Below are 8,266 nucleotides of genomic sequence, written 5' to 3'. Positions count from 1 at the left end.
TGTCCATTTGTATGCCTTCTTTGGAGAAATGTCTACTCAGGTCATTTGCCCGTTAAAAAATTTTTTTCTATTGAGTTGTAGGAATTCCTTCCATATTTTGAAAATTAACCCCTTATCAGATACATGGTTTGAAAATATTTTCTTGCATTTTGTAGATTGCCTTTCACATACCCGATCCCACATTATCTGGTCTTTTCATTTTGATAAAATCTAGCAGCACTAGTGAGAGTTCTTGCTTTTGAAAAATTTTGTGTGTCTTTATTCATTATGCAGACTGATCAATTGAGTTGTCTTACCGCTTTAAGGATGCACTCCTGAATTTGGCAGAAACACATTCTGTCACAGTCCATAAACAATACAAGTTTCAGAGAAAAATTTTCCATTCTTTACAAGGTACAGAAATAAAAACCAGGGTATGAGGCCCGGCCACTGTGGCTCAGTGGTTGAACATTGACCTATGAACCAGGGAGTCACGGTTGGATTCCTGGTCAGGGTGCACGCCCCAGTTGCAGGCTGAGTTCCCAATGGGGGACATGCAGGAGACAGATGCTCAATGATTCTCTCTCATCATTGATGTTTCTATTTCTCTCTCCCTCTCCCTTCCCCTTCCTGTCTGAAATAAACAAAAATATTTAAGAAAATAAGTAAAAGAAAAGCAGGGGTAGGAAGAACAGAGCTGATGACTTCCTATATGACAATATATGTAACATCAACAAATCCGATGGTTCAATTTTAATTGCATTTTAAATTCTCTTTTAGTGTGTTTTAACTTCTTTTACATAGGCTGTCTCTTTTCAAGGTGAAATGAATTACCCTCTTCCCAGTTTCAAAAATAGCCACTAATACTTTAAATATCATCATTTCAAATTTCAAGATACACACACAGTCAAGGACCCAACTTGATCAAAGTTGGTTTCCAAGATTCACAGCTAAAGTAATTTGAATGAAATGATGATATTAAAGGCAAACTGATTGTGGGGCATTTGGGATAAATCTGACAATGCAGTTTCCCCAAGGCTTTCTGGGTAGCATCGTTAATCATGAGAGCGACACCCCAGCTGGTGGGTCTTGCCCTTGACTCTACTCCTGAAGGCAAAATTACTTCTAGCTCCATCTGGTCTCAGACTTCCTATGCAATGCTAATTTCCTGTTCCCCCTCCCTCCATGTCAGTTTTCAGCATCTTTTTAAAAAGGATATCCTTTATGACTTGGCTATCTACTTTTCCCAGTCAGACAGATGAGCCCTTATGTGTTTCGAGAGGCTTGAAGAAATCTTAGCCTCTTTTTAAGATGGGCCTGTGTGGCTCAGTGATTGTCAACCTATGTACCAGGAGGTCATGGTTTAATTCCTGATCAAGGCACATGCCTGGGTTGTGGGCTCAATCCCCAGGGTGAGGTGTGCAGGAGGAAGCCGATCAATGATTCTCTCTCATCACTGATGTTTCTATCTTTCCTTCTCCCTTCTCCTCTCTGAAATCAATAAAAACATATCTTGAAAAAAGACAAATATTTGTGATATACACATTACCTATGTCACTTGATTTTCAATAGCAAAACCAAACAGGTGCATGGTTGGATACTCTGTCTACAGGTCTAAGAAAGGAAGAAGCAGTTGTCTCTCTCTTTGAGAACCTACAAGCACAAAATTAGCTTTTGCTTATCTCCGCTTTCTACTATTTTCACCCAAATTACCTCCCCCACCTCTGTGCCTACCCCCACAAAAACATTTTTTAAAAATGAGTGTGCCAGAATTTAAATGCGGCCTTTCTTTTGGAGATGAGAAGAACCAGAGTTTGCCACCCCAATATATGCTTTGGGGGCAGGGGCAGGGTGGAGATAGATTATTTTAAGCTGGTTACTGAGCATATAGATTATTTTAAGCTGGTTACTGAGCACTGAGAGCCACATTTAAAATATCTACACTAATAAAAGAGAAACGTGCAAATTGGTGTCACTCCATTACGCCCACCAGCCAATCAGGATGAATATGCAAATTAACCCAACAAAGATGGCGGTTAATTTGCATATGTAGGTGTGGAGTGAAGACTGAAGGCTCTGGCTGGAGTGAAGGCTGAAGACTGAAGATGACTGAAGACTGAAGAGGCTTGGCTTCTCCGCTGTGGCCGGGCCAAAGGCCTGGGTTCCAGGTGCCGGAGGAAAACTGGTGCTGGCAGCCAGGGGAAGGAAGGCCTATCGCGTGAATCTCTTCGTGCAATGGGCCTCTAGTATATATATATTCTATTGATTTCAGAGAGGAAAGGAGAGGGAGAGATAGATACTGCACTGATGAGAGAGAATCATTGATTGGCTGCCTCCTGCACACCCCCTACTGGGGATCAAGCCTGCAACCAGGGCATGAGCCCTCACCAGAAATTGAAAAGGACCTCCTAGTTCATAGGTGGATGCTCAACCACTGGGCAACACAGGCCGGCCAGGCTAAGCTGGTATATTTTTAAGAAACAAAAGGCTCAGAAACTTTGACCTTCCTCCTAATTGCCTAAAAGAATTCAGAGAGGACCTGCTCCAGGAAGGGAGCTATCATTATAGATAAGCACAGTTCAACATGCACTAATGTGGTTGACAGGGAGGATCCTGGCCAGGCCCATTGAATCAAATCCTGGCTGTGACCCATTGTTTCAAGATGGCCCAGCAAACATTTATTTACCAAACTTTTGCTTTTCCATCTCCATTTGGATTGTCTTCTTGTCCTCTGAAGTCCCCTACCCCCACTTTCTCCTATGCTTAAGGTGGCATTTAAGCCTCCACAGCCTGACCTGTCCTTAGGTCTCATATTCTTATGGTGCCCTCCCCGCCGTCCCATATATACATAATAAATTTGGTCACTTTTCTCCTGCTACTCTGTCTCGTGTTAATTTGATTATTAGTCCAGCTAGAGGAATTTAGAAGGAAGGAGGAAAATTATTTTTTTCCTCCCCACAGGAGATAATACCGAATATGGAATAAAAGCCACACACTGGAGGATATAAATAGCTTCATTGTGTATGCAGTAAATCGGATTATCCGCCCTCCTTCCCTTTCTGAGGCAGAGCACATGCCCATCCCTCTATGAGGATCCAGGTCGAAAAAAAAAAAGAGAGAGCAGCCACAGAGACTCGCTGGCACAACACAGTGGAGGTGATTTCATGGTTCTGCAGACATTTCATTATAATGGGAAGCATGTCTTTCTTCTTCCTCTCTCATGCAAGGCCTTGAAACACTTGAAGCTTTCTTCTTAGGGAGGAAAGAAAGTGTGGCCGAGCCCCAGTCAGGGACGGAGGAGGCCAGACAAGGAACCTTGGGGAAGGGGGACAGGAGAAAGGGCCCTCTCCTCCCGCCTGGCATCTCAGCAGCAGGATGGCGCTGGTCTCCTGGTGTGGGAGGACTTGGGGTACCACCTACACCCAACAAGTCAGGGAGGGACTCTTTTAACTTGATAGGATTTGGACTGGGTTTGCAACAATGGGATTGTTATTAGAGTCACGTAGGACAGAAAGTAGGGGTTACCTAGAGAATGCCAGAGCGAGGGTTTGTGCTGGGCTTCCTCCAGTGATATGTTTGAACCAGGCTTTCTTTCCTTCTCCCACTTGCATCCTAACAGGGGACCCACCATTTCCATGTATTCCACAGTGTGTGAGTGTGTGTGTGTGTGTGTGTGTGTGTGTGTGTGTGAGAGAGAGTGTGTGTGTGTGAATGCTGTGTGTGTGTATGAGTGTGTGTGTGCGAGTGCTGTGTGTATGAGTGTGTGTGTGAGTGCTGTGTGTGTGTGAGCGTGTGTTTGAGTGCTGTGAGTGTGTGTGAGTGTGTGTGAGTGTGTGTGTGTGCTGAGTGTGTGAGAGTGTGTGTGAGTGCTGTGTGTAATCGTGTGTGTGAGTTAGTGTGAGTGCTGTGTGTGTGAGCGTGTGTTTGAGTGCTGTGTGTGTGTGAGTGTGTGTGTGTGAGTGTGTGTGTGAGTGTGTGTGTGTGTGTGTGAGAGTGTGTGAGTGTGAGTGAGTGTGTGTGTGCTGTGTGTGTGTGAGCACACTAACATCTAGATTTGTTTTAGTATCTAACTATGTTGAAAAATCTGGGTTGACACCGATGCCTCTCAGCCCAGTTCAGCACCCGGGGTTCGTTTGATTTTTCTATTCTGATCTGAACGCTCTGCTTTTTAAATGGGGCCCCTGTGCTACGACTCCCTCACTCGGTGTCCCAGCAGGAAGCTAAATCACTTACATCAAAATGGATGCTGTTCAGTTCTCCTTCAATAGAAATTGTTTGGATCAAATAACATCTGAACGGCATTTGTTAAAACTGATTTCCTGCCTTCTTCGCCAGGAAAGGGCGAATTTCCGGCTGCTGGGTTTGGCCCTATTAATGGTTCCTGGGACCCCCAGGCCTGGTGCTGCTTCAGTGCAGACCCTGTCTTGTTGGGCGAACGGCTTTCATCTCAGAGGCTACTTCTACCGGTGTAAAGTAGGTGGAAGTTTGGCAATGTTCCAAGTTATGATACTGAGTAATTCAGGTTCTCTTTTCACAATTAAAACAGAAACAAATAATATTGGAACCCAACTCACCCAGCTTGGGGAGTCCCGGTTGGCTGAGTGACCTGGGCCATCCCCAGCGCCGTTCCCGAGTCACACTGTCCCAGTGGCTTACTGATTCCGTCACTGGGCTGCCCTAACGTCCACCTGTGCCCTCTCATTCCACACCCGTTTGCTTCACAGTGTGGAGAGCGATTGGGAATTACTAACAAGGAAGAGCTCATTCTTCCTCACTGCAATCCTGTGAGTGTGAGGTAGGCACTGTTATAGACCCCACTTCACAGATGTGGAAATGGAGGCACAGAGAGGGCTACATATTTTGCCCGGGTTGCACAGCATGAAGTCGGAGCAGCATTTGAACCCAGGCCGTCTAGTCCCCAAGTAAAGTCCTGCACCCGCTCTCCACCGTACCCCTCATCCCACCTAACCCCTCCCAGCTGTGTGTGTGCACGTCGCACGCACATCCACCCATAGATACAGAGCTTGGGAGTTGTCTCTTTTTTTCCTTTTAACATGCATGTGGGGTTAGAGCTGCCCTGGAGGTATCTGCCTGTCGGGACTTGGAGACTGGCCTGCATCTCTTTCCTCTCATATCCTGTGGCATCGAAACAAGTTTAATCATCCCCACTGATGACATGTAAGTTGCTTGCAAAGTTTTGTAACAACATACAGTATTGCCATAGCCACCGTCATTTTATATTTCGTGACTATTTCTGCAGAACATTGTTCCTGGAGGCCGACTGTGGTCGGAGGTTCTGAACATTTTCATTGGTGACGTGCTGTTCTTGAAGCAATAAAACTTCACAACCCCCCTCAACTGCCAGAGTGTCCACTTTCCACACCTGCCAATGCCATATGTTAGCAAACTCCTACACGTGTATCTAACAATTGTTTTTAATCCTCACCCGAGGAGTGGGAATATATTTTTCCATTGATATTCAGAGAGAGTAGAAGGGAGGGGGAGGTGTTGTTGTAAGAGACCGAAGAAACCCAAGCGACGCTTAGAGAAATGGAGCTACACAGCTTTATTACTTACGCCAGCGGGCCCAGAGGAGTTGCCTCCAGTGTTTGAGCAAACCAATATGGTGGAAGCCCTTCTTTTATCCCCTTTGGTTTCTTTGTCCCCCAAATATGGATGGGGACTTCCGGACCTTTCGTGGGCTTTGAAAAAAGCCCCGTGGGTTGGGATGGGGGTCTTGAGATTATATCTAAGGGCCTGGCCTGGCGCCAGCACTGATAACTCCCTCTGGGGGTTACGTATTGTTCATGGTTTATGGCCTCTGTAAAATGTGAGCATTTAGGTAACAGGTCTTGCAAGACCAGATTGTGGAGAAAGGAGCAGTGACTTAATTATGGGTTATCAAGAATGTACATTAGGTTACGGCACAGATTCAGTTTGCTAGCCCCCAAACATCAGGGTTACATTGGAATTAGACTTTTAGCCTTCTCAGTGTGAAAGAGACACATTCTCTCACACTCGCCCCCACTGGGGGCAGGGATCAAACCTGCAACCCAGGTAAGTGCCCCTAACCGGGAATCCAACCTGTGACCAGCTGGTGCACAGGCCGATGCTCTAACCACTCATATAGCTAACAATTTTTACACTTGATCTTAGCCAAAAGGCCAAGAAGCAATTTAGCTAACATTTTTAAAAAACATGTTTTTATTGATTCTTAGAGAGAGAACAAAGAAGAAGGAGAAAGATAGAATCACTGATAATGAGAGAGAAACATTGAGTGGCTGCCTCCTGCACACCCACCCTGGGGATTGAGCCTGAAACCTAGGCATGTGCTCTGAATCAAACCAGCAACTCCTTGGTGCATGGGCCGATGCTCAACCACTGAGCCACACTAGCAGGGCTGCAAATGAAAGGGGGGCAGAAATAGAATGTTGGGGAACCAGCTAGTATTGTAAGAACTATTAATCATGCTCTATGAACCATGATTGTTTTATTCTGATTAAAGAAGGTGTTGTAACGTACCCCGCGAATCACAGAAGGGCCTTAAGAAGTCGAATTAAAGAATCACATTTATCGCAATCCGGGACTATGAGGGGCCATTCCCCAAATCTCATAGTGATAGTGTTCCTACCATACTTCAAAGGCACTTCTACTTGGGCTGGAGCTGACCTGGAGATGCAGCCCTTCCTCCCACTTTGGAGCTGCCTATTGACCAGGAAAGATTAACAAAGATTTGTTACAGAAACCAGAATCCCCAGCCCTTTGAAGATTCCCCAACCCTTTTTGCATCCCTCCAGGCCTTTGCCGACCTCCAGCCCGCTTACCTGTTAATTGCTCACCTTTGGCTATTTCCCCATGTAACTGGGCCCTTGCACATCACTTAGCCAGCGGTTCTCAACCTGTGGGTCGCGACCCCTTTAGGGGTCGAACGACCCTTTCACAGGGGTCGCTTAAGACCATCCTGCATATCAGATATTTACATTACGATTCATAACAGTAGCAACATTATAGTTATGAAGTAGCAACGAAAATAATTTTATGGTTGGGCCACAACATGAGGAACTGTATTTAAAGGGCCAGAAGGTTGAGAACCACTGCACTAAGCCCTTTGAAGACCCCTAGTCCTTTTGCATATCTTTAAACTGCCCTTTTGCCTACTTTTCCTTTGTAGTTCTACCTAGATAAGCAGCTGTTTTATGGGGGGCTGCAGAGCAGATTTTTGTGGATAACCTGCTGCTCTCCCATAGTGCCAACAATATTGGAATAAACGCTTTTATATGATTCAACCGTCTCTGCTTAATTGGATCGAGTAGTGATGGGCAGCACCAACCCATTGTTTGTCTGGTTACACTAACAATTTTCTTTTTGGGGGATACAATTTTAAATTTAATCTTACTTGAATTTCACAAAAGTAAAAGAAAGAGAAGTTGATGGAATTGCCGAATTCATATATTTCCTCTAGACAAGAGATACTTCCCCTAAAATATTCCTTCAAGATTATAAAAAAGAGAGGAACCAAGATGGCGGCATAGGTAAACACCGGAGAATGCTGCCTCGCACAACCACTTCAAAAATACAACTAAAAGACGGAACGGACATCACCCAGAACCAGAGGAAGGCTGGCTGAGGGGAAATTCTTCAACTAGAAGGAAAGAGAACAGCATACCGAGACTCAGAGGAGGCGCAGTGCGGAAAATACAAAGGTGCAGAGGTGCGTGTGGAGTAGGCTGGTGGCTGAGGGCGTGGTTGTCGTTTTTAATCGAGAGGGAGGCTCAGGCCCTGAGCTCCAGTTCTGGGAGAGTCTCTAGGGACCCAGACACAAACGGGAGAAGCAGGACTGTCTGGCATCGGTCGGAACATGAGGGCAGCTTTTTCTCCGAGGTTTGCAGCGGTTGCTGGGACTCTGAGAGGCAGAGCCTCTGGGGACGGGATTGAGAGCAGCCATAACTGCTCCCTCCACCCGCTCTGTTGATCCTGTGCGACCCGCCCCGCCCAAGCCCTGCACAGAGCCATTTGCCGGATAACTTCAGGCAAAGGCTAGATTAGCCCCTTTCCAGAGGACAGAAGTTTTCCCACTGCGGACACAGCTGACTTCACAACCAGTTGGCCCGGAGGTCAAATCCCCCCAGTAATAACTACAACAATCAAGGCTTAACTACAACAAGACTGCGCACAAAGACCACTAGGGGGTGCACCAAGAAAGCATAAAAAAATGCGGAGACAAAGAAACAGGACAAAATTGTCAATGGAAGATATAGAGTTCAGAACCACACTTTTAAGGTCTGTC

The sequence above is a fragment of the Myotis davidii genome, unplaced genomic scaffold (assembly GCF_000327345.1).
Source record: "Myotis davidii unplaced genomic scaffold, ASM32734v1 scaffold242, whole genome shotgun sequence".
Taxonomy (NCBI): Eukaryota; Metazoa; Chordata; class Mammalia; order Chiroptera; family Vespertilionidae; genus Myotis; species Myotis davidii.
Note: the sequence above shows the minus strand (reverse complement) of the source record.